Source organism: Ursus arctos, unplaced genomic scaffold, assembly GCF_023065955.2.
Source record: "Ursus arctos isolate Adak ecotype North America unplaced genomic scaffold, UrsArc2.0 scaffold_64, whole genome shotgun sequence".
Taxonomy (NCBI): Eukaryota; Metazoa; Chordata; class Mammalia; order Carnivora; family Ursidae; genus Ursus; species Ursus arctos.
The window spans coordinates 155313-183046 of record NW_026623083.1 but is presented as its reverse complement, the minus strand read 5'-3'; the positions used below and the strand labels follow the sequence as shown (position 1 = coordinate 183046).

General features: G+C 46.4%; 1 long non-coding RNA gene across 3 annotated transcripts; it reads right to left on the bottom strand.

Moving 5' to 3' along the window:
* LOC125281529 (uncharacterized) lies at positions 1–27734 on the bottom strand. Of its 3 annotated transcripts, XR_007188770.2 has the most exons (7): positions 27537–27734; positions 17853–18007; positions 11055–11287; positions 6551–6613; positions 1095–1147; positions 660–684; positions 1–39 (listed from the first exon to the last, which is right to left on the bottom strand). It is a non-coding gene; the product is annotated as an uncharacterized LOC125281529 (long non-coding RNA). The 3 variants fall into 3 exon arrangements; XR_008957921.1 differs by lacking the exon at positions 1–39 and having other exon boundaries at positions 586–684; XR_008957922.1 differs by lacking the exon at positions 1–39 and having other exon boundaries at positions 586–684; positions 11055–11283.

Below are 27734 nucleotides of genomic sequence, written 5' to 3'. Positions count from 1 at the left end.
TGTCTCCTTTGATGGGATCGATGTCTTCCTCCAAGGTATCTAGGACACAGAGTACCCGTCAGCACATTCCTCTTGTTGCCCAAGAATATTCATGGAATGTTGCTTGATATGGACATGAGGCTGGGGTGTATGGAGCCAGCTGGTTTCCAAGCATGGACTGAAGTGCCCCTGCTGGGCCACCCACTGCAGTAAGGCTCTAAAGAGCGCAGTGTGATGACATGGCTTTGGAGAAGGGTGACATCATGCAGTATCTGTCTGACATATCTCCTGGAGAAACACCTTTCTCTCTCTCTCTGTGTGTCTCTCTCTCTATGTTTCTGTCTTCTCTCTTTCTGTCTCTGTCTTTGTCTCTCTTTCTCTTGCTCTCTCTCTCACACACACACACACTCACAATCACACTACACAAGACACCTAACCTCCAAGCCTCATGCACACACACCCACACCACCCAGGGGGAATGCCTTGTTTTCCTAGGACTGGAGACACATGCACATAGTTTCTCACCTGGAGTCTGCTTTTCCCCACACTCCCAAGCCTCAGTCCTACCAGGGACCTGGAATCAGATGGCTCTCCAGACTGAGGACAGTGAGGACATCCCCCCAACCTGCCTTACCATCTAGAGTTTTTCCTCAGCAAGGGACTGATTCCAGAATACGTACCACCTCCACATGGTTCTGGGGCCACCTGAATTTACAGAAAAGAACACACCCTGAGAGTCAGGTCATATGCATACTGTGTCATCAACGGCTCTCTTGGTGACTATTGAAAACCAAATGAGAAACAGCAGGAAAGACAAAGGCCCGGAAAGGAAGCACAGTGTGCACCCGTGGAAAAGGCATGAGCTTTTCCTGGGGGATGGATCTTTCAAATTCCCTGAAGCACAATTACAAAACTCTTAATTCAGGGAGGAAATACCGCTTCTGAGTAAAAGGTCCCCTACCACACAGTTTACAACCTCCCCTCCCAACACCCCAAGAAAATGGTACCTCACGTCTAAAAACTACACTGTCATGTTGTCATAGCTGAACTCACTTCAAAAAGACGAAACTCAAGTAAGAAACATTTCTTTCTCAGGCAAAGACAGCCAAGCTTACCCTCGATGTGTTGGGCCATGGTGGTTTCTTGCCAAGGTCCTCCTTGGTTGACTCTGAAAGGACACAGAGTAAGTGTCAGTCCATTGTTGGTCCTACTCGGGAATTACTCTATGATCACTGTTGATATGGACACGGGACAAGACTCTATGGGAGTGACTGGCTAAGAAGCATGAGCTGAGCTGCTGCTGGGCCATTCTCCTTGGTGGGTGAGGAAAAGCAAACAAGAGGATGAGAAAACGAAGGAGAAACAGACCTTTGACTTTCTAGCTTAAGGCAACCTGGTCGATGTGAGTCAGTTAGTCTACAAAGAGGTCGCCTGGTTGCACACTGTGGTGTCGTGAGGGAGCCCCACCCCTCCCTCTGCCCGTAGCAAAGTCTCTCTAATTGTTCTGCCAGGACGAAGCTCCTCCAACTGGCCATCTGAACAGGAGACAGACTACAGGACACAGAGTACCTTCCCGCCACGGTGCTCTATCTCATGAATGACTCAGAGAGCTCTGCTTGACTTGAACGACAGAACAGTGGAGATGGATGTGGTTGGTTAAACAGCATGCAGTTGCCAATGGCAAGATTTGATTCCTTCTGGTGGTTGAGTAATTTACAGTGTATCTATATTACAAACTGAGGGCTGCTGAAGGGGGGGTTGGTGAGGGATGTGGTTGGTTTAACAGCATGCACTTGCCAATGACAAGATTTGAGTCCTTCAACAGTTGAGTAATATTCCCATATATCTAGAGAACACACTGAGGCTGCTGAAGTGGGGGGATGGGGTAATTGGGTGATGGGCCTTAAGGAGGGCACTTGATGGAATGACAACTGGCTGTTACCGCAACAGATGAACCACTAAGTTCTACCCCTGAAACTACTAATACAGTATATGTTACCTAATTTGAATTTACATTAAAAAAGAAAAGCCTGCAGTTGGCTATTGGTGAGCCCCCTTCTTCATGGAAGGAGATGCAGAGAAGAGAAGCAGCAAAGAAGGGAGAAACAGAGTCCTGGCTTTGCCATTGAAGGCAAAGGTACACCTGAAACGAATGGAATATGGTGTGTCAGCTCAACTACTTCCATTAAAAAATAATAATGATGAAAAATAAAGACACTCTAAAGACAGAAGATAGTCCAAAAATTTAAAAATATGAAATAAATAAAAATAACATCATTAATCTTATGGTATTTCCCCATCCAGTGTGTGTCTCATGTATGTGTTCACTGAGTCGGGTGGCTCTCCGTGCTAGCAGTAGTCATCCACTAATGGGATGGTCCTTTACAGTGGGAGGCCTGGGTTCCTCCCGACGTCCTCTACCTCAGCTCTGTAAGAGAGGTGCAGGAAAAAGAGCGGACCCTGGGTTAGTAACCAAATGTTACTTGGAGTTCTTATTTGTCCTTGTTGCTTGGGTGTGTCATTGCCAGCACTGGAGGCTTTCTGGGGCTCAGGGGGATCATGCAATCAAAGAGCACTAAACTATCTCTTGATTCCCGTTTGGGGCCAGCCGCTGAGAAGTGACCCAACACTGAGAGAGATTTACCATGTTTTTCAATGTTGTGCCTCCCAGTCTCAAAATCTGTGAGCTGGACAGTTTGGACCTTCTGTGTGCTTTTCACACTAAGGGCTCTGCCCAAGTCTGCCCTCCATGTGACCACTGAGGCCACCTCATAATGGTAGACAGTACTTGGGATCTCTGTAGACTCATGCAGCTCAGATATATACACAGGCCTTGGAAAGATCCTGCGTGGTTTCTGTTGAACCCATGGCTCAGAGCTATGCTTGTCAGTGTGGGAAGTGCAGTTCAGTATCTCAGAGTAGCAGCATGGGTCCAGCCATCTGGGTGCACATTTTGGCATTTCCACTTAAGAGCTTGTGTGCTTGGGCGCATTCAGCTCTGTGCCTCAGTTTCTCCATCTGAATACTGCCCTTAGCAAGCAAAGTACTGCATTGGTGGTGAGGGTTGAATGGTTAGTGTAAGTAAAGCATGCCATGGAAATGCTCAGGAAGGTTCCTTGGAGGTGAAATGTCTCATCTGAGATGCCATAACTCCACAGAACTCAGAGCTGCAGTCAAACTCTGCTGTCCAAGCTCCCAGGCCAGTGCTTTCCCCATGACGCACACCTGCTTTGTCTAAAAAGGACTCCTTTATGTTAAGCCAGACCCGGTGTTTAAGGAGTCACATAAAGGTCTCAGAAATGCTTTTTCTGACTGCCTGAGGACACGCTAAGTGGCCATTTCCCAAAATAATGTGCATGATGCTTCCAGAATGAATTAGTTGCCTGACCTGACAGCTATCTGGTCCAACACGACGAACACCAGTTGACTGGTGGGAGAGAGCTTATGTACCTAACATACTCATGTTCTACAACGTGTGAAACTCTATCATCTTGTGAGATTTCCTCCTCCTACATGTGAGCACCTCAAGCTAAGACCTGTTGCCCAGCCATGCGAGAGACCAGAGCTTCGCCTTTGCACAGCAGGCTGGATGCAGACTCAGGGGACCTGACCTGTGCATTACCTCACAACCACATGAATAGAGGCTCGTGCTTTTCTAAAGCTGGAGCTCTATGTGCACAAGGATGCAATTGTCTACATACAGAAATTCATATGTCTCTTCATCTCAAAATGTTACCTTTTCTTTTTTCTATGTTACTAACTCCCTATGTACATGTGTATCTATCCATCTCTGTCAATGGGTTTCTTGGTCTGTCATTGTGTGTGAAAGCCTGGATACTCAATGGATATATGTAAAAACACATATATTCTCTATTTTCACTAGTCCATACCTCTGGGAGGGTAACACGTTGAGTGAAAGCATATGGCTGATATTTCTGTAAACCTCTAATTTAGGATAACAGCCAATGTAAAAGGTGGAACGTCAAAGAAAACGTGTGTTTTGCTACGTAAGCTGACATCTAGACACAGGCTTCTCGGCTGTTTTTGGAGACCTGGTTATATGAATGGAAGCAGCGTGTGCCCAAATATCTTGAAGTCAAGACACATTTCAGGAGAAGGGAGTTGAAGGCACATGAAGACAAAAGTAGAGGGCTCCACATGCAAGGATCATGGCAATCACTGTCCACCCTACGAACAAGAAAAAGCCTGAAGACACTGAAAAATCAACCACTCTCGGATCCATGGAGAGGGGAGGACACAGGACAAACCATGGCCCTGAGGAGACAGGAAAGGGAACACAGGGAATCCAGGTTTCCTGGAGCACAGACTCTCTAGCAGAATATACTGTTTCTCCAGCTCACCTGGAACATTCAGCAAGAGACCACATGCTGGGCCATAAAACACACCCCAACACATCTCAAAGAGTAGAAGCAATACAACAGCTGCTCTCAGACCTCTATGAAATTAAACTAGAGCTCAACCACAGCAAGAAATCTTGGGAAATCCCCAAATAGCTGGAAATTTTTTAAAAATGGTCAAAGAGGAAGTTTCACGAGAAGCCTGAAAAGATTTTGAACTAAACGAAATGAAAATATACGTTGACAAAAATGTATGCAAAGGCAGTGCTTGGGAGAATTTATACTACTGAATGTCATCGTGTTGGAAAGTAAGAAAGATTCAAAGTGAATAGGCTTCCTCCTTAGAAAACAAGGCAAAAAAGAGTCATGTCATATAAAGCAAGTAAGAGAAAAAAAATCCTATAATTGCAGATACCAATGAAATGGAACACAAAAAACTCTCAGACAAAATCAACCAAACCAAGACAAAAGCTGGTTCTTTGTAAATATCAGTAAAATGGATAAAGCTCTAGCCTGACTAACCATGAAGAAAGAGGGAAGACACACATTAACAACAGATGAAAGAGGAGACGTCACGTTGAAAGGATTCTAAAGGAATACATGGAAAAATTCTAGGATTCCTGAAAGGAAAGAGGCCAATTCCTTCAAAGTCACAAAACTACCAAAACCCACTGAAAGGAAATAGATGATCTGAACAGGCAGGTATCAAAAACATTTAACCGATAGTTAATACATTTCCCAGAAAGGAAGAGCCGGCCCCAGATGGTTTGACTGGTGAATCCTATCAAATCTTACAAAGCAAAACACAGTCTTGCTGTGTCATCCAGCCATCTCACTCCTAGGTATTTACCCGGTTGAGTTGAAAAATGTGTCCGCATGAAAACTGGCCCAGGAGTGCTTCTATCGGCTTGATTTACAAACACCAAATCTAGAGGCGACTAAGCTGTCCTACACTAGGTGAACGGAGAAACAACCGGCAATACACCCTTACGATGCAATACGATTTGGTAATAAACATAGCTGAGCTACTGGAGCACATAGCTGGCTCACTCAGTTAAGCATCCACCTCTTGATTTGGGCTCAGGTCATGATCTCAGGGGCATGATATCCAGCCCCACGTCAGACGGGTTCCCTGCTGAGCATGGAGGCTGCTGAAGATTCTCTCTCCCTCTTCCTCCGCCCCTCCCCACACACTTTCACTCACTCTCTCTCTCAAACAATAATAAAAAGAAGATTAAAAAAAATAATTGAGCAATCAAGTCACAAAAAGACATCGACGAATGTGAACTGTATAGATAAAAGTGAAAGAAGTCAGTCTGGAAAAGCAACATGCTTTACGGTTCCAACTAGATGACATTCTGGAGAAAGGAAAGCTATAGAGATGACAAAAGGTCAACGGTTGTTAAGATTTCTAGAGAAAGGGCAAAGGCATGAATAGGTTAAACACAGGATTTTCAAGGCAGTGAAGTTACTCTGTACATGGTGGATACACGACTTTACACATTTGTCAAAACCCATACTCCTGCACAACACAGAGCAGACCTTCCTAGCGATGCTGGCCTTCAATGAGTATTAATATCGCTACGCTGGTTTGTGATTCGTGACACGTGTTCCACACTGATGAAGCTTTTAAGGATTGTGGAAATTGTGCGCCAAGGGATAAGGATGATAGGGAAACTTTTTATATTATCTGCTCAATTATTATCTTAATCTAAACCTATTTGAAGTAATAACGTCTATTCATTAAAAATAATAAAATCTATTTTTCCTAATATTTGATAACAGACTAATGTCCATTCCTTAGCTTCACTATACCTACCATGAAATGTGAACAGACTTGAGTTGCAAATGCCATTTGACTACTGTGGTTATAAACTGATGAGTGACCAGCTAAATTAAAATTGTCACACGTGAAACAAAAATAATATGGCTTGGCATTTTTGTCTTAAGTATGGGACACTGAAAACTAGTGTAATGATTCTTCTTCTTCTTTTTTCTTTTAGAGACAAAGAGAGAGTGTGAGCAGAGGAGGGGCATAGGGAAAGGGAGAGAGAATCTGAAGCAGGCTCCATACCCAGCATGGAGCCCAACACGGGGTTCAATCTCATGACCCTGACATCATGACCTGGGCCAAAATCAAGAGTTGGACACCACCCAGGTGCCCCTAGAATAATTATTCTTGAATCAACTTAATGAATGAATTTCCACGGTACCTTCGACAGAGTCAGAAGTGGGGTGAACCTTCGGCTTTATTCTCCTGGCCAGCTTCCGGAGACCTAGAGAAAATATGGATGTTTTCTTCACTTTTGTTTTTTGTTTTCTCAGAGACCATGGGAAATGCATGACAACAGAAAGAGCTGTTGACATCTTGCTATCAGAAGGCCATAGGAAAAGGAGTGATAAGTTCATCAGAGTTCAAACTTTTGATCCCATGGTTCATCATTTGCCTAGCAAAGCCACCTGAGTCAGAGAGGGCTTTCGGAAGGTCTTAGGGTTCATATAGCCTTCAAATACCCCACAGAGAATGTAAACTGATGCAGTCACTATGAAAACACAATATGGGACTTCATCAAAAAAATTCACAAAAGAACTACCATTACACCCAGCAATCCCACTCTTGGATAAGAAATCCATTTGAATTCAAGTCTAGATTTCAGAGAAATATCTGCCCATGTTCGGCAGCACTATTTACCAAAGCCAAGCTATAGAGACAACTTAATGTTGAGTGGGGGAGCCGGGACAGGAATGGAGTTGGTTCCTTGGGGAGAGAGGTCCCAGAACACCTGACACCTGCCCAGACACCTGAGATCAAGCCCTGCAGCCCTGAACCAGGGCTCCCTCATCTCTTTCTCATATCCTCCAGCCCCGAGTTGTCTGTGGGAGACAGTGGATGCCCTGGGGGAGGTGCCTGAGCCAACAGCAAAGTCCAAATCCTAGCTCACCTTCGCACATCTAGGTTTCAACCCCTGACCCAGAACACAGTGCAGATGCCCCTTGACAAGCCCCTCTGAAGGGCCAGGGGAAGCCCAACTGTGGCCATCCTCCCACAGCATTCACCCTACTAGCTGTCTGACGTGGAGCCTTCCCCGGGACCAGTTGAGCACCCTCAGGGACCAGTGGTCTGCGGGGCTCCCAAGCTGATTCAGAACCCAGGACTTTCCAAACTAATTGTCACATGACAGCTCTACCAAGAATTAGCTTCCCTTCAACTGACCAACCCTGGCTGAGCAGTTCCTGTGAATTAACTGGAAAAATGGCCACCTGGGCTAGTGCTTTGCTGGTTTAATAAATTAAGCCTATGACCTCTAGTATCTCACTGGTATTGATCTAAGTAAGTCTCCAAACTGCCTGGGCTAAGGCCTGGCTAAGAGTGAACCGGGACTGCACTGGCTCTGAATGGGCACCTTCCCTGTTCCTTCCTTCCTTCCCCAGATCCAGTCTTTATAGACTCCTCATCCTTCTCTAAACCCTGCAGTGGCAGGGGACCAAGCCCCACCTCCTTTGAGAGGGACCCCTCAGGGACGCCTGTGTGGCTCAGTGGGTCACGCGTCTGACCTGGCTCAGGTCATGATCTCAGGGTCCTGGGATCGAGCCGGGCCTCTGTTTCTGCACTCAGCTTGGTGCCTGCTTGTCCCTCTTCTCCTCCCCCACCCCACATCCCCCTTACTCACCGCTTCTGCTCTCTCATTCTCTCTCAAATAAAATCTTTTTTTAAAAAATCAGGGAATATACAAAGGACACATAGACAGGGACCCTTCCATACCCACACCCTGGAGAAGCTCCCCCATCACGACTCTCCGTAAGGATCACCCACACCTGCTTTTGCATTTAAATCTATCATCTGCTGTATACTATTTTGCACATGATAATAAGCAACCTTTTATTGAGAGACTTAGATTCAGATCTAAGCACGACTTTCTGTTGCATTTCATCTCACATCCTTTGTGAGGAAGCTCATCAATTGTTGACGATTTGTCAATAATGAAGTTCTATCATTGAAAACCAAGCACCATTATTCATTTGATGCTGTTTGACTTCTAGTCTTGCTTTGCAAGGCTATGTGTATATAGTCATGAAGCATGGCCTCTCTCCATGCTTGCACTTACTAGCCAACAATGGGAGAGCTCCGGAAGGAGCAAAGGCCCCCACTGGAGCATGGACACTCCCTGGCCTAGCTGGAAAAGCGCGTCCAAACAAGGATGATGGACAGCAGGCTGTTACGAGTGTTTGAGTTCTTGTTGGTCACTGTCCCTAAAGTGTGTAGTTCATGGCATTCAAGCATTTTTTTAGGGCTCATGGGGAGAATGTTATCAAATCTACAACACTATGTCCCTGATTCCTTTCTCTCTGTTTTTAAAATAGGCTCCATGCCCAACATGGGGACTGAACTCACGACCCTGAGATCAAGAGTCAAATGCTCCACTGGCGGAGCCAGCCAGGCACCGCTCAGCATGCTCCCTATTCTTATTCTATTTGTGCCATGCCCTGAAGAGTGACCATGCCATGACACTGATTGGCCAGGCACTGACCAGCTCTGGACAGAAGGTTAATCATGAACTGGTTCTTTGAGTCTTATTTTTCCTTGTCCCAGCAGTGTCCCTAAGGTCACAGGATGTCGGCATGACTAGGGCTTACTCATACTGACAATGCCATCAAACACCATGAAAGGGTCTCCTCCATTCTGACCAGATTGAGGTCAGGTGCTGAGGAGTAGCCCAGTGTTCAAACAGAGTTTGACTGGCTTGTCCTAAATGGTGCCTCCAAACCCTCAGAATCTTTGGACTGAACACAATCATGGCTTCAAACGGACCAGGCTTTCTACGTCCTTTTCAGATGAATGACTATGGCAAGATCTGGACATCTATGGCTCAAGAGCTTCCCTGGGCTATGTGACCACTGAGGTGACCTCATAATGACAAACAGTGTTTGGGATTCCCCTTGGCTCAGGGAATTCCTGACATCCATGCAGATGCTAAAGCTTCTTTGCACAGTAACTACTGATCCCATGACTGAGTCATAAGTGCAGTTCGGTTCAGTAGTTAGAGCACGAGCACTGGACTGCAGGCCTGGGTTCACCTCCTGGCTCCTTTACTTAGAGGAGTTCATGAACCTGGTCACATTCATCTCTGTGCCTCCGTTCCTCCACCTGAGGAACAGGGAGAGGAAACAAATCATCGCATAAGTGTGTGATGAGCATTGAATGAATGAACACCTGTCACGTGGTCAGAAAGGTGAATTAGAGGGTCTAGATCTTGTCTGACATCTCACAATTTCACAAGTTCCAGAGCTGGATTCAAATCTGGGAGTCTGAGTTCCCACACCATTGCTCTGTGACACACAGCTGCTTTGCCTAAATACAAGCATTTTACCCCAACATGATTTCCTCTGGACAGAATCAGAGGCAAACAACAACAACAACAACAAAAAGCAAACGAGCAAATCTATTGCTGTCTCCCTGAATCCACTCTCTGGGGCCCTTGTCCACAAATATCCATGACTGTTCTCTAGAATGTTCCAGTTGCCTGTCTTAAGGTCAGCAGATCAAATGAGATGAATCCCAGTGTAAAGGAAGGGAGGGTCACTGTTACAAAGTCTTGTGTTTTCAAACATGTGAAACAATGTCATCTTGCATTATTTATTCCTCACACAAATACAAGTGCCTCCAAACAAACTAGGAGTTCCTGAGACCCTTGTCAACTCATAGAAGAAAAAAAAAAAAAACATAGCTTAGCTTTTGGGAAGAGATCTGGATGAAAGTTCAGGAGAACTAAGAAACACATTACATCAAAACCACTTTAATGTAGACACGTTCTGTTTTCAAGCTACAATCCTCTGTGCAAACGTATGCAATCATCTATATATACATATATACTTATATATATAATGCGTGTGTCTCTGCTCTTGTGTCTACATCACCTATTTTTCTTTGTGCATCACTAATAATCTGTGTACTTGCTTATCGATCACTCATTAACTCGATCCATTAACCAGTTACCCATCTTTCACCATACATTAAAGGCCGGCTATTCATTGCGGCACCGAGGAAAAAAGGTCATGCTATTGTCACCATACTTACGTCTGGGGCACTGAATGGGACGGGTGGTAGCATACCATTGAAATCTCTAGAAAATGTCATTTTGGATAACACCCAAAGTTCTTAGAAATGGAAATGTGTGTCTGGGGGTCATAAACTGAAATGTAGACTCTCATATTCTGAGGATCTCTTTGGGGCAACTATTGATAGGAACGAACCCACATGTCCCCAAAATCCTGAAATCCATACCCCTTTGGGGATGAACGGTACAGGGCAGACATTGTAAGACACTGAGAAAATAATGATAAATGTCCTCCATATCAACCTTTCTGGGTTCACTCTAAATTTCAGAAATGCATAATGTGAATATAGAATTTAGGATGCTTAAAAAAACTTAAACGAACATAGACACTGCCGTATTTCCCCCCCTTGAGAACCTAGGGGTGACAAGTGAGGAGTGCAGGATATCATGGAAGTAGTCCATTGTTCTCCATGGAGGACAAAAACCAAGGCTGCTAGGTCAGTAGAACCACCAACAGTAGAAATCAAGGGATAAAACAAAACTATAAAACATGTGTAGATGAAATTGGGAGAGAGGAAATTTTCAACGATGAGAAAAATAGTTTGAGAAAGAGTGAACTGAGTCCTAGCAAACAGCATTCAGAAGATCATTAGGAACATACCATCACAGCAGGAACCACAGCAGAAACCACAGCAGGAACCACAGCAATTTCCCATTCTGAGTTGGAGCAGCAGAGCAAACACCAATCCCTAGGAATGGGTCAGCTCAAAGAGTCCCAGCTGGAAAGGACAGCAGAGGTGTGGCTCAAGTCACCATGGCGATGGTGTCATCATAGACCTTTCAGAGTCAATGCAGCTGCACAGCGGCCAACTTCTGGTGTCGACAGGGGCCTGTCTTCACAGACAAGGGGGGCATGGGAGAGTAAATGCTTTGTTTCGAAAGTTGAACCCCACTCTCACACTTTCTCACTCTTTTTTTTTTTTTGAAAATAAAAGACATGAGGGGGGATGACCTGCCACCCCCCCCAAACAGAGTCACTAGCCAAACTTCAGGGTGAAGAGGGAAAAGAAAAACAGATTGAGAATAAATAGAGGTCCCACTCTTGATTTAAAACACCATCCCCACCCATTCTATCCTCCAGTCACCAGACATGTCTAGAATATAGTTTAAAATGGGTCCCAGGTGAAATGAAGAGCAGTGTTCACAGAAATTCCATTCTTCAAATCATTATTTCTCTAAGTATATACTAATGAAAGTATGTCATTCTCTCACCGTCTATGCATACTACCTGATTTTTCTCTGTGTATAGCTGAGAGGACGTACTTAGTTACCTCTCAACCTTTGTGAATTTCTTGGTTAGTATGTGTATATAAAGCAGACTCTTTCCTGAATAATGAGGGGGGAAATATCACTGTATCTTCACCACTGCATTTCTGTAATAGTGAACGGGTTGAGGGCAATACATACAACTAGTACTTTTCTAAATGAAGTACTTTAAATACTCCCCAAAATGCAGGGTTCAGTGTGTGTTCTGGCTCATGGATGGGCACTCAATAGACACAGGATTTTGATCTGTTCTTGAAAAGTAGCAATGGAAATGGAAGGAACCAGTTCCAAATATACATAAAGAAGGAAACCTTTTAGAACAAAACCAAGTGCCGTGGACTTAACCAAGGAACTACAATACATGCTAAAAAAACAAACAAACAACAACAACAAAAAACTGGATGTAGTCGGGGAACCTGGTGAATCCTTGGACTCTGAATTTTGGCTCGGGTCATGATCTCAGATTCGTGAGATCAAGCCCCAGAAAATAATGGCATAAAACAACCCCTTTACTTTGGTAAAGTACTATTTTGGTAAACCTGGTCACAAGGTTAGGAATTCATCCAGGACACAATGCTGACATTAGAAAACGAAAGGTTTCACATATCCACACCCAGGATGATCCCCACTAGGTAGAACTTGGGGTCCATGAAAAGAGCAGCCCTAGGCCCAGTGCCAATAAATAAACGAGGGCTTTCTATTTCTCAAATCCACAATCCAGAATCCAAGTTTTGCAGGCAGTTGGAACTTCCTGAGTTAGTGAACAGATTCTTTGCAAATGCCCACATCTATTCTTTGCATGTTCCCCAGATCTACTTCCCAGTAGGGTGGCCAGAGGGCAACCAAGGGGAGTCCATGATGCCAGTTGTGTAGCTGAACCTCTCAGCACCTCTTTCAGATTCTATCTGAACCGAATACCCACTTTGGACACTCCTCAGGGTAGCAGAAATCATGAGGTTGTCATTGGGTGTATCTACATCTGAGGTCATACCCATTGGAGAGAAAAAACAAATTCAGCCACTGGTCAGAATGCAGAGCCTGGACATAGAAGAGGCCCACATATTCCTTTTGCATTTCAGTGGCTTCTCTCTGCTCTTTCCACAGTCAATAAACCTTCCCACAGAAATCTGTCCTGAACATCGAACTCACGACTCAATTAATGATGCCTATAAGAGAGACCTTGTCTCACAATCATTAAGCAGTGAATCAGTAAAAATGTTGTAAGGAGGGAAATAAGCAAGACCAGACATAGGGGGCAGTATGATTTTTGAAGCCTTTTTTTTTTTTTTTTTTTTTTTTTTTTGGACTCTGGGGTAGCCACAACCTTTTCCATATCAAAAGGTTAAGACACACATTAGTATCATTTTTCCCCCACAAAGCCAAGAAAAAGGATGAGACTGTGCTACATGTCTTGCGAGGGAAATCAAGAGTCGAGGCAGGTGCTTTCCATAGGAAATAGATTCCACCTGAGGTCTGGCATGGCAGGGAGACCTTCCACAAGGGCACCAGTCAAGAGCCCAAAGGAGGTGGGGAAGCAACGGGAAAGGAAGAGTGTATGAGGCGATCGCTCCTCCAAAGAATAGATGTCTCACAAGAAACCGAGCTGTCCTGATAATGGACTCTGTCGGGTGGCTCACTTGTGTACAGAGCAGGACTCAACCGTCAGTCTTTATCAGAGACCTACCAGGTCACTCTACTCTGCACTTGGGACTGAGGGGCACAGGCCCATAAAATGCCCAAAGTCAGGTAATTCCCACCTTTTGTGGGGAACCAACTGTGATATCACAATCTCTGAGTCATTAGTGAGGAAGGGGGCAGTGGGGTCGTTTCGGCATCCACGGCTTCACCTAGGGAATAGCTCTCAGCTAGGCTCCACATCTTTGATCTTGGAAACCAACTTCCCCTACTGCCAGTCGAACCTGACTCCATTCTTCCAAGAGACCACAGAGCACAGAGGACCCCTAAGGGGGGGCTTTATGCAGTCAATTGGTGCAGTGGAGGAAGGAGATGTGTTCACGTTTCAAGTACACCCGTGTGCTCTATTTCCTGACACCAACCACAACCAACTCGCCACGTTCTCCAACAATTCAATTCATACTCCACAGATTTCAGGGCTCAGTCCCACAAGTCTGTCCCCACTGCAGAGGCCAGTCACAAATGGGGTGTTCAAGCTACCCACACTTCTGCCCAACCACAAGGTCAGGTACTCCCTCAGACCCCCTCCTTAGGGTTGATAATTTCACTAGAATGACTTACATCCACAAGTGGATGGATAAAGAAGATGGGCTCCATGTATACAAAGGAATATGACTCAGCCATTCGAAAGGATGAATTCTTACCACTTACATCGACCCGGACGGAACTGGAGTGTATTATACTGAGTGAAACACAGCAGTCAGAGAAAGACAAGTATATGGTTTCACTCATAGGTAGACTCTAAGAAACAGTGCAGAGGATCATAGGGGAATGGAGGGAAAACTGAACTGGAGGTCATCGGAGAGGGAGAAAAACCATGAGAGACATTTAAGTATATGAAACAAACTGAGGGTTGCTGGAGGTGAGGTGGGGGGGATGAGGTAATTGTATGATGGGCATTAAGGGGGGGGCGCGTGATGCGATGAGCACTGGGGGTATACGCAAATGATATATTATTGAACACTAGATCTGAAACTAACGATGTACTATACGCTGTCTAATTGAATTTAAATTTTAAAAAAGGAAAAAACAATTATAAATACACTGTAATAAAAGTTATATGAATGAAGGGGAAAAAAAGATCGACTCAGAAGTCAGGAAAGCACTTTACTTACATCGACCAGTTTATTATAAAGAATACAACTCAGGAAACGCCCAATGGAAGAGATGCGTGGAGCAAGGAAGGTCTAAAGGGGGTGGGGAGTGGCAGAGAGCTTCCACGCCTTCTCTGGGGGAAAATCACTTTTCCAGAATATTAATGTGTTCACCAACGTCTTGTTCAAGACTTTTTATAACCCAATCTTCAGCCCCCTCCCCTCACAGATGGCCAGTGGCTGGGGCTGAAATTTCCAATCCTTGACTCCCAGTTTGGTCCTTCTGGTGACCAGCCCCACTGTGATGCCATTTCTGGGCCCCACCCTATGTCAGCTATTTAACCTAAACTCTGGAGAGGTCTGTTGGAGATTTTATGACTAACAAAAGTCTCTCCTATCCCTCAGGAAACTGCAAGGATTTTAGGAGTCCTGTGCCAGGAACCAGAAATTAATTAATTAATTAATTAATTAATTAATTTATAAATTTTCCACAAAGCACTTCTCCAGAAAGGCTAGGCAGACAGGACATTGGCTTGCCTCTTCAAACTACTTCATGGTGGCTTCCCAGAGGGAGATCACCTGGACAGCTGAATGGCAGGATCATCTGTGATTTAAATGCTATTGTTTCCTGAAATCCTTTCATCCTTAAAGTGGAAATACCTAATGGGTCCTAAGTAAATGTCCTTTCTAGTGCTAACGAATGAACACACAAAATCAAGGGCACATGGTCCAAACCGAGAGAGATCTGAAATGCCGATTGGAAACCAAGTCTAGAATCCTCACTGGGCTTTGAGCTGAGACGGGAGAAGGATCCGAACTTAGGCGGATCCGCAGCTCTGCCTGCAGGTCCTGCCTGGCCCAGACACTAACCCAGAGCAGGGTTGAGTTCAAGGTGTCCTGACAGGGCAGAATTCTCCACCTTCTAGTTCAGGGCTCTCTGATAAATACCTAATGCAAGACACAGACATGGTTTCATGTTTTCTAATAAGCACACTGGAAACAAGAGAAATGAAAATGGTGAAGTAAATGTAAATGATGTTTTGGGTTTGGTTTTGTTTTTTAAGGAGGCTCCTGCCCAGTGTGGAGCCCAAGGCAGAGATTGAACACACAACCATCAAGACCTGAGCTGAGATCAAGAGATGGCATTTTAACCAACTGAGCCACCCAGGCACACTAAACAATGTATTTTTAATTCACTATCCCCCAAATGTTCACATTTCCACATGTGACACAAGAAAGGTGGCCACATTTCAAGGGCTCAAGAGCCACTCCGAGCTGGTGCTACCATATTGGACAGGGCAGACAGAGATCGTTTACTCATGGAATCCTATCGGCCAGTGCTGTTCAGGCTCCCTCAGGCTATACTGCACTTTGATTTATGAACATCCTGAAATAATCCACTTCTTCAGACTGAGTACTGAGACTCACATCTGTGCCAGGGATTCTCAAACCCAGAGTCAATGTGGGACAAAATTACGTACATGTTGCCAGGCATGGGTGGTAGTGGCTCAGTAACGGTTTAATCAACCTCGTCTAAACTCTCCATCTTGCTCTCTCCTTAGCCACCCTCTGGAGAATGTGAGAAACTCATGAATGGAATGAATGATTATCAATCATTTTAATGAATGAAAATAAATTAATGTAGGGCTCCTCTCTACTCGCCTTGAATCCTGGCTTCCAGGCGTTTACACGGTGAGGCGGCTTCCATTGGCGTTCTCGCTCTCCCTGTATTCACATCCTGTCAATGTCTCTTCAGTCTGAGATTAGTTTTACTCCATTAAGGGGTACATAATAGAATATTATACCCAGAGGGTGTACCTTCCCAGTTCTCTGGACACATTCTATTGGCTTCCAGTGGTCCCCAAGCAGGGAGTGCTTTGGCCCCCAGGGAACACTCGGCAATGTCTGGGTACATTGAAGGTTCCCAACTGTGGGGCGGGTGCTACTGGCATTTGGTGGGTAGAGGCCGGGGATGCTGCTCCACATGCTACCAGGCTCCCTGCAGCTCCCGCAAGAGTTCCCTTGCCCCAAATGTCAACAGAGCCAAGGTTGAGAAGCCCTGTCTTAAGCCATGTTTGCTAACACCCTTTAAGAAAAATGGGGGTTCCTAGGGGAGCCCTGAATTGGGCTCTGCATTCAACATGGAGTCTGCTTGAGATTCTCCCTCTCCCTCTGCTCCTCCAACTCATGCTGTCTCTCTCTCTCTCTCTCTAAAATATACAAATAAATCATCTTAAAAAAAAAGAATGAAAAATGGGGATTCCTCCTGATCTCTTTGAACCCAATATTAAACGGCCAATATCTATCTCTATGGAATTAGTCACAGACCCCACTGATGTAAAAAGGAATACACCTATTCTTATATTTCAATTTTTTCAAAGTAGCGGAAGTGTTTTGGGAAGTGTTCTCTCAAAGCTCACTCTCTGGACCCAGTCATTTCTCCCCAACTGTTTTTCTCCATGATTGCAAATATGTATTTTCAAGCATTGTTAGACAAACTGGAACGGGCCCCAGACCACCTGAAATTGGACAACAGCCTTTCCTTTTTGAAAATTTTGCAAGACAGCATAATAGAAACGAGACATCTAAAGTTGCAGTAAATCATATCGTGTCTTTTATCCAAACTAAAATTCATATTCACAGAACAATTATTACTGCTCAGCCATTTCACACCATTTTTCACCCCTTGTTAATGCTAATAAAGTGTATGAGTTTTGAATCTGCGGGTGGCTGACCAAAGTGTGACCCCACAGCATGTATAGCCTGTTAGAAGGCTGTGTGCCTCACAGTCAAATCCAACCACCATTTCTAAATATTGCAACTCACGAGTTTCGGATTTGCTTTCTTTTGTTCGCCACAAGTTTGGATACATTTGAAAATGTCCAAGAATAATGAGAATTGTAGACTTTACTTCTGAGATGGGAAATTACAAATAATTTTCATAACATCTTCATATTTCCCTTCTTGACATCGTACCACAACTTAGGTAAATGGCCTTTGGTTTATTCTTTGCATAATGTCCAATCAAGTTTTCTCCCTTCAATTATGCCATATTGTTTTACAGTACTCCTAGATAAGCAGGAAAGTGTAGGGAGCATGAAAATCAAGAGATAATATAAGGGAAATCAGATTGATTTCAAGTTATAAAATTAAATTCTACATCAATCCAGTAATAACTATTTGTTGTCTACTTTTTGCTGGATACTGCTTGTAGTTGATATCCAAAATCAAGACCACAGACCCAGCTATTAAATTTGTCTCATTCAAAAAGAATTAAGACCACACCCATCCAAAAAGAAAAGAATAGTAACCGATTCTATTAGAAATGTTTATAAGTTGGGTACCTGGGTGCTTCAGTCGGATGGGCGTTGGATTCTTGGTTTCAGCTCAGGTCATGATCTCAGGGTCCTGGGATCCAGCCCTGTGTCAGTTCCACACTCAGGAAGGAGTATGTTCCTCTCTCTCTCTGCTCCTCTCCCTGCTTGTGAGTGCTCTCACTCTGAAATAAGTAAATAAAATCCTTAAGAAAGGTATTTCTAAAAGGGAAGTTTAGAGTGATACAGGCCTAACTCAAGAAACAAGAAATGTCTTGGATAAGCAACCTAAATTTACACCTCAAGGAAACAAAAAAGAACAAAGGAAGGCAAAAGTTAGTAGAAGGAAGGAACATATCAGAACAGAAACAGATGAACTACAGACTAAAGAGACAATGGAAAGACTTTTAAAAAAACAATAGAAAGATCAACCAAAGACCCGGTTCTTCGAAAAGAACAAAGCTGACAAATTTTCAGCTGGACTCAGGGTGAAAAAAGGAATGAGAACTCCTAAGCAGCAATGGAAGAGATGTTCCCACGGATTCCGTAGATATACAGAGGCTCACAAGAGACTACTATGGACAACTACTCCCCAACACACTGGACGACCTAGAAGAACAGGATTAATTCCCAGAAACATGCAACCTTCCAAGACTGAATCACGAACTGAAAGAAATTCTGACTAGACCAGTTACCAGCGGAGAAATTAAATGAGTAACCGAAAGCCCCTCAATAATCAGAAGTCCAGGACCAAATGGCTTCACTATAAATTCTACCAAATGTTCAAAGGAAAATGAATACCAATCCTTCTCAAACTTTTCCACAAAAAAAAAAAAAAAGGAACGCTTCCCAAATCATTTTAGGAGGCCAGCATTGCCCTTAACAAAAGCTGCCAAGATGCCACAAGAACAGAAAATTACAGACCAGTATATGTGATAAACATGGATATAAAAACCCTCAACAAAATATCAGCAAGCCAAATTCAACAATACAGGAAGAAGTACGATCAAGTAAGATTTATTTCACGGATACAGCGTGGTTCAAAATCCAAAAATCAGGGGCCCCTGGGTAGCTCAGTTGGTCAAATGTCTGCCTTTGGCTCAGGTCATGATCTCAGAGTCCTGGGATCCAGCCCCACCTCAGGCTCCCTGCTCAGCAGGGAGTATGCATCTCCTTCTTCCTCTAGGCCTCCCCCTGCTCCTGCTCTCTCTCTCTCAAATAAACAAAATCTTAAAAAACAAAACAGCCTATAGGCCCTCCCTCCGTACTTAACACCTCAACTGTCAGCAAGTCCTAAGCCAGGCTTCAACCCCAACCCCAACGCCAAAGTGACTCTCAGCTTCTCATTTCCAGCCAGTGAAGCAGAGTAGCATAGGCCACTCCCAAATATGCCATTTTCAAACATTATGTTGGATTAAAGTTACTTAAGAAACAGCCAGTGCCAGAGGACACTCGGACCTTCCCTCGCTGCACCAGGAGGAAGAGAGGCAGCCTCCTCACCAGCCATGGGCAGGTGAGGGCCGAGGTGGCTATACAACCTTGTTACTTCACTAGATTACCACCCCAAGCCCAAACCCCTCATCTTGTCAACGCTTCACCAATTGACTGTTTCTATTCATAGAAAGCATTAAAAACAGTCCGCTTTGGTCACTTTTGAGCCTTGTGTTTTGGGGGCTCCTGTACATACAAAATTAAATGGTTTTTTCCTGTTCATCAGTCTTTTAAAAAATTTTTTTATTATGTTACGTTAGTCACCATACAGTACATCATTAGTTTTTGATGTTGTGTTCCATGATTCATTGCTTGTGTGTAACACCCAGTGCTCCATGCAACACATGCCGTCCTTAATACCCATTACCAGGCCAGCAGATCCCCCCACCCCTCCCCTCCTAACGCTCAGTTTGTTTCCCAGAGTCCATAGTCTCTAATGGTTCATCCCCCCTTCAGCTTACCACCCCCTTCATTCTTCCCTTCCTTCTCCTACCAATCACCCTGTTCATCAGTCTTATGTCAACTTAATTCTTGGACCAACTGTAGAACCCAGAAGGGAAGAGGGAGAAGTTCTCACCCCTACACTATGAATCAAGAAAACAACTAGCCCCCTCTTACCGCCTCTGCATTTCAGGCACAGGACGCATGTCCATTTTACCCCCAAGGGCCAGAAAAGGACACAGTGAACAGAGGACAGAATTGGGCCTTCAGTGTGGGAGCCCCGTCCTGCCCAGGAGGACCTCCTGCTTCACACAGCTCCTTCCTGCTCTAAAATGGTAACATTCTGATGATTTGAATAAAAGAGAGACAAACGGAAAAGAAACTGGTCACTCTCCAGGAAGGGGATTTTGAGGGACTGGGAGAGACTGCAAGGCATGTGGGAACAAGGGGAGGTACATCCCAGTGCCAGGGGGTCAACACCAGCACAGCAGAGAGGCAGAAACTCCAGGGCCAGGGTTCCTCTGGAGAGGATGAGTTGTTTTGTAGAGTGGACAAAAAAACCGGGGTTGTCTGGAAGAGCCTTGGGGTACCTGCACCAGGAATAAGGTCAGGGCGGTGGGTCCAAGTCCCCCACAGCAGGGCCCGGAGCCAGAGCCGTGGCTAGGTCTATGACGGGCATGAGAACCTGTGAGGAGCAGCCCTGCCCAGCCCAATGCCAGAGCCCTCGGCCACTGGAGCCCAGAGCACCAAGGAGGGGTAGAGAGTGCACCAGGAAGGAGGTGGCCCAGAATCCTCTGCATGTCACATCCCACGGGCTGTGGTGGGTCACCGTTGGCCGTGCTGGCCAGCAGAAGAGAAAGGAGCCGACTACGCAGGGGCAGGTGCTAGAGACGCCAGGGCTCTGCCCACACAAGATGCTCTCTGTACTGTGGATGTTGCTGCCTGACTCCTGAGGGGCCCAGGGAGCTCCAAGAGAGCCCAGAGTGAAAAGTTTTCTCAGGAGGTGAGCCCAGGAAACAGAGGAAGCTGACAGAAGGCCTGTTGAAGCAGTTGCTCTGCTGGGCCCCCAAGGATCTGCCCACTGGGGGGGGGTGGGGGGGGCTGCGGCGGCATCCCCCCAACCCCCAGGAGTCATGGGCGGGGGGCTGCTGGTCGGCAACTCCCCTAGAAGCCCGGCCCCAGGGTAGAGAGCACCTTCGGGCACAGGGCACTGCCAGCGTCCCAGACGCTGCGGGATGGGCCTTGGCGGGGAGTGCCGGGCCCCGACCACGCACATGGCATCTGCCACCATCCAGAGGTCACGGTTTCTATCTTCGGGGCTGCTTCTGGCCATCATTTTTCTATGCATATGAACGTGAAACAAAACTGATTTTACTTCAAGTGCAGACTTTTCATTCGTGTCTTCTCACTACATCTCCCAAGCGTCATTCTTTTCCTTCAGAAACGTGAGTTTTGATGGCTGTACCATTCCACCACATGGACCTGCTCTTCCAGGTGCCACCAGCACTGAGCCAGAAGCAGGGTGTTCGCAGCTCGATTTCCCAGGGCTCCTCTGCCACTGAAACACAGAGACGACGAGGCCCACTTCCTACAGCCACGGCGCTGGCTCTGAGGCAATGCATGGGACAGCAAGGACAGCATCACCATGTGCACCTGCAGGAAACCCGGCTTATTATCCCTGCCTCTGCTCCAGCTCCCACATGAACCACTGGGAGAAAGCCCCTCAGCCTGCGGGTATGTTCGTACTTTCCTCTTATCTGCCCTAAACTCAGGGTGATATACCCCAGTCCCCACTCTGGCCTGGTGAACATACAGACGGGCACCTCAAATGTCCTTACAAAGCCCTAGCCTCAACGGACAATAGAAGAGAGCCCTTTCCTGTGCCTAAATGGCAAAAGCAAGCAGATGAGTACCCGTTCTTGCATTTCTAGAGAATAACAGGAGATAGTTTTGAGGGAGAAGAGTGTTTTGACAGAAAAGACTAGTTACATAATTACACTTCGAGCGAGATCAGAAACATTAGTGTGTGGGAAGCCAGTCTTGCAAAGAGATGTTTCCATTTATTCCCTATGAACACTGATCTGAACATTTGGAAGCTGTTTTCTCAACCCTCCTACAGCATCTGCAATTTGGGGTGCTAGCTGTAATAATATTCAGGTCACAGGTTACCCTGACAACATTTGCTACCATTACAACTGGACCATTACAACAAGATGTTCAAATGTGGTGTTTTTCTGCATTACAGGTAGACATAGCACTATTGTACTTTCTGTCTGTCTTGCCATGGTTGGAATGCTTAAAGTATTTATATACTGCCCTCTCCTTACCTGGATTTTTGTGATTTTTAGTGACCCCCCACTGCCCTGGGACTATGGATCAAAATGTAAACTTTTGAATGTCCCTTAGGAGCTCTTATAACCTGGCTCCAACCTGCCTTTCCCGGTTCTTTTCCCTGTCATGTCCGTGTGAAACCTCTGCTGGGGAGCACCAGCTAGATGCTGGCACAGGGTGACGTCTTGGGCGACAAGAAGAAATTCTCTGGTGCGGGAGACACGGTGAAATACTAAACAGCCATGCGTTCCAGTGAACATTCGCTGAGTGCTTACCACGTGCTGGGCGTTGTCCTAAGGTCCTCAGGCACAACTCAGTCAACACTAGGAGGGAGAGGGGTGTTATTCCCATTTGAGGGATAGGGAAACCGAGGCACAGAAAGGCTCAGTAACGTGCTTAAATTCATCAGGCTGGGCTACTGAGTCTGCAGGGTTGCCCACATTGCCTTTGGCCTGTCTGGAGCATGGTGCTTCAAACCCAGGGGAGAGCAGAGCAGGCAGCCCGGGATTCTTGAGTGCATTGTGCAGATCTTGGCTTGCTGGGGGTGCAGGGGAGAGTGAATCACACCACCTCGATGTGAGGTTGGGGAAACTTCCTGAGAACAGCTGGCTGACTCAGATCCTGAGATCGGTGTTGTTTGGCCTTTCCTCTCGCTGGGTCTCGCCCTCCACAGCCTGAAGAGGCTGAGCCCGTCGACCCTCCCACATGCCCCAGTCCTGCCACTGTGCCCCGAGTGGACTCAGTGCCCAGGGAGTGACGTGGCTACAAGTGCAGGGTGGCAAGAGGGGCCACCACTCAGAGTGAGGAGTGGAAGGAGCCACAATGGCCCTGAGAGGGACTGGGGGCCCACTGACCCCAGCCTACGGGGCCTGCGTGCAGGTGACAGCACCTGCTCCATCCACCATGGAAACGGCACACGACGGGAAGGCACACAGGTTTCAAGTCCACATGAAAGTCTCTGTGACCAAAAATAAAAGGGGAACTTTTGCAACATCCGTGACATTGAATATTGTTAATTAGTTAATGATCATGTTGGGTGGTGTTTACTGGGCTAAGTTGCCCAGACCCTGTGTCACGGCACTAACAGAGCAGAGTCAGGCCTCCAACCCAGATTCAGAGCCCAACAGCGGACTCAGGTCTCTCAGCCACTTGGTACTCTGATGCTGCCAACGAGTAAGGTATGTGAGAGCCCATAAGGAAGGGGTGACTCCCCAAGAGAAAAATGGCCAAAGGACGTGTTACGGGCTGAATGGCATCCCCCAAATTCACAGGTTACAGTCCTTGCCCTGAGCATCTCCAATGTGACTGTATTTGGGGAGAGGGTCTTTACAGAGGGGATTAAGGTGAAATGAGGTCACTAGGGTGGGCCCTGATCCAGGGGGGACTGGCACCCTTACAAGAGGAGATCAGGACACAGGCACACACAGCGGGATGACCAGGTGAGGGAAGACATGGGAGGGGGGACAACGAGAGAGGCTGCTGGAGACACCAGCCCAGCCATGCCTGGATCTCACACCTCCAGCCTCTGGACTTGACAGAAAATAGATTCCTGCTGTTTAAGAAACAAACTAGTACAGAATATAAACTGGAAATTCCCCCCCCCCCAAAAAAAATAATAACTTATGGCCAGTAAACTTTGAAAATGTTCTCTTCATATGTTCTATTTAATGTATCAAACTGGCCCAGATAAAAACAAACAAAAAACAAACAAACAAAAAGCCCATTAATGTTGATGTTGGTGAAGGTGGAGTGAGATGGGCACTGCTGTCAGGAGAGCTGACTGACCCAAAGTTTCTGGAGGGAAGAAGTTTCGATCCCGAGCCTATCGAGTGTTGGCAACGACGTGCAGAACCATGGGGGTCCTTACACCTGCTGGTGGGAGTACAAATGGCTATTACTGCTCAGGAAAGTGGTCGGGCGTCATTGTGCAGAGTTGAAAAGGCTCCAACTCTGTGGCCCACCAAGGCTGTTCCCGGGTGTGTGCCCCGGGGAACCCTTCCACCTGCGCGCCAGGAGGCAAGCACCAGGATGCTGGAGGCGCTGCGAGCATCCCGTCCGGTGTGTGCAGAGCCAGACAGCCAAGGTGTGTATGTAGGAAAGATTCGTGACGTGGCAAGAGAGGAGCAAAGTCACAGAAAAACACAGGACAGGAGTTTGCATGAAATCTAAAAATATGCAGCACTAGTATTAGCTTTTTAGGCTTAAGTTTACCTCTACGAAAATCATGCAGAAAATTGAAGGAGAGATAAACACAAAATCCCTCAGGGGGCCTGGCGGGCTGTCCATGCTAGACGGGGTGGCAGGGACACGGGCAGGCCACCACTGCTAAACATGCACGTGCTAGAACGAAGAGAATCCTTTCTAAGTAGGAACTATTTTGTAATTAAAATAGTAGAAAAATGAACAGAAGAAAAAAATCATAACATTATTTTGGGGCGGTGGAATTGTGGGTGATTCTCATTTTCTGCCTGTTACTTGTTTGAATTTTCTGTTTTTTAAAAAGTCTATAGTGAACGTGTTGTTTTTATCTTATGATCGTCCTTTTTTATTATAAATCTTTCAAACATACAGGAAATACTGGGAATGATATAGATGAAACACCCAAATATTGATTGTACCAAACTGAACAAATCTTGAGATTTTGCCAAATTGGACTGTTTTTGTTTTCATATAAGAGAAGAGACAGAAAAAGTTGAGGTTGTCTGGTGGCCCCACCAGCTCCTCTTCCTCAGAGGCCACGCCCCGTCTCAACTCCAGGTGTAGTCCTGTCCATGAGCTCACACGTTGACTGTACATGTAAATGACTATAGTAACACTCCTGGAGGTTTAAATGTACAGGAACATTCTCACGCTCTGTGGATTCTCCTGCAACTTGTTTTCCCCATGAACACATGCTTGTGAGACTTCCTCACGTTAGCTCGTGTAGATCTTGGTCATTCCTGTAACTGCTATCATGTTTTCTGTTGCGTGAAGAGCCCAGGATACACATTTCTGTTGCCTGATTGATGGACACTTGGGTGTCTGGCTCTTTGTTTTTCCCTGTTATTGAACACGACACTGCAAGAGTGTCCCGTGTGTGTCTCCTTGGGTAGAGGTGTGAGAACTCCAGGATTTAAGACCTGACAGGAAGGGCCTCCGGGATGGAGAGGACAGATGGGGTCACCTCGCCCAGACATGACCATATCATTCTCCGGGAGCATATGAGCATGTGTTTGCCCACTTACCCATCTCACCTGGGTCGTATCAAGACTTTCTAGGACTCCCAATCTGAATAATGTAAATGCTACCCCATCATGGTCTGAGTTCTCCTTTCACAGTGCTTTCTCAAACAGACGCACAAACGTTACAGATGCCCTTCAAAGTACGTGATGAGATTTTATCTTTGGACAGTGAGACTCGTGTGATGACAGTGGGCACAACCAGGCAGGGATGGCCGTGGAGTCACATCGAATGTAGACTTTAGAGGCACAGAAGGGGCAAAGGACCAGCAAGCACAGTGGGCTGGCCCTGGCTCAGGCCACAACGTCCCCATGTTTGCGAGGAGGACCCAGGATGAGACTGTGACAGGACAGAATTCACATTCTGTGCTCCAGAAAGGTTTCCTGTCTCACAGCAAGCTGGGGACGCCCACTGGGTCATCAGATGTTTAGCCCTGCTCTGTCCAGAAGAGGCAGCAGCCGGGGCGTGGTGCTGAGGGGCTCCAGGAGACTTCTGGCCCATCCATGCACTCTGCAGACCATCTCCCGCCCCAGGTCTGGAGCACAAGGTGTGGGGCCTAACAGGTGTCTGGGATCCCATCTCATCCGACAGGATCTGAAATACCATTTCACCAGCAGCTTCCTCGGCGGCTCCTTGTGATTTTAAAATAGCAAGAACCTGCGGTTCCGAAGGTCACCCATTTCAGAATTACTGTACTCAGCAAAATACCCCACCCAGCAACTCCAGAAATCGCACAAGGAAGGGTCAGACTGAGGAGGGCCCAGCCTGGCAGCAGACGACGTCAGGATGCCTCAGGCTCTGTCCTCCCCATGTTCGTGACTCAAGAACTCAAAACTATTTGCCTCTCTAGTTGTTACCTAGAAGGCAAACCTGATTCCATCACTTTGCTGCTCAAAGCCCTTGGGGGACTCCCTACTGCCCTCAGCACAGATTATTTAAAAATGTTTTCTAATGAAGTAAAACCCTTTTTCAAACTGAATCTTAGAATCCTAATATCAGAAGCAGGTGTAAGTGGTGAATTTCACTACCTGTCTGTAAGCTCAGGTTTATAATCTTCCTGTAAACCACCCAGTACACGAGCTAACATATCTGGGGGTCTGCCGCGAGTCTGGATTAGGGACATAGCCTATCAGAGGCTGGCCTGGGTCTGGAGAGTAGATCGAGCCTGGGGCCCTGGCCGTTAGATGCCTGATTTCACAGGTCTGGGCCCCTGGGCACTCCCTGCATGGCAGAGCCGGCCATCCCCAGGCAACCCAGGCCCGGCCCTGCCCACATCCGCAGGCAGGGATCTGCCTACACTCTCACAGGAAGAAGGCATTCCCTCTGGCTGAGTGGATGTCCCTCTTCCCTTCCTCCAGGACTCCAGAGGCCACTCATCGACAAGATCCAGCTCTAAAGCCACCTTCCGTCCGCTGAGAGCCCCTTGGCCTGGGGGACCCGCTTGTGGATCATCTCGTGAACCGTTATTAGTCACCTATCACATTGCATCATCCTTGTGCCTCTCCCCAGTGGTGCCATGAGCCACACGCCTCCTGAGGACAGGTGCATCTTCTTCACTCCTTACTGCCCACCATGCAGGCGACACCACGCATAGGGGAAGCCCTGAATTTGTCATGGTGAAGGGGTGACTAAATAAGGGAACTGATGATTTCTTTTTTTTAAATAAAACTTGCCTCCTTTGGGGAACTAAGAAAAAATAAGGCTTTTCATCAATGCTATCAGAGTTGCCCCCCTGAATGAAACATTAAAAGTAAACCATTTCCTAGGGACCCAAGGCACAAAATTCACGCTGGAAACTTCTTAGAAGGATGAGGTGAAGGCCCTGCAGCCGAGGATGTTTCCTGGAACTTGGGAGCAAAGTCCAGGTCTCTGGTTCCCATGAAAAACGAGGCTGCTGCTTCCCAGACACCCATGGAAACAGCCTGGTTATTTCAGAGCTGAAGGAAGGGCCAATTACAGATGGTTTTGTTGTGAACCATGAACAAATGGAAGAAATTCTGGGCTAACAAAATGTAAATTTCAATCTGCAAAGAAACCTCAGAACACAGCTCCCAGGACAGTAGAGGGTCCCACATTTCCCAGCGCTAAAAATGCCGGGCTGTGGCAGGCAGGATTTTGTTGTTGTTGTTGTTGTTGTTCAACCTCTTTGACATGTAACAAGAACAGAGGAAATCAATGCAATTGCGATTTCCCTCTGAGCTACGATCTCTTTAATCACGGCCGCTTCCTTACCCAGAGCGATGCCGTTGGGCTCCTCTGGCGGCTGCCACACCATCCACACGGACTGAGTGTCACTTCTGGCAACACGAGCCTCACTGGCAGGCCCGGGGCTGGAGGGAGGAGAGGAAACCATGAGGCAGGTGCCTCTACGGTGTTACGTGGAGACATGACGTGGAGACAGCCCAGGACTCTGTGGGCTGGCCGAGCATT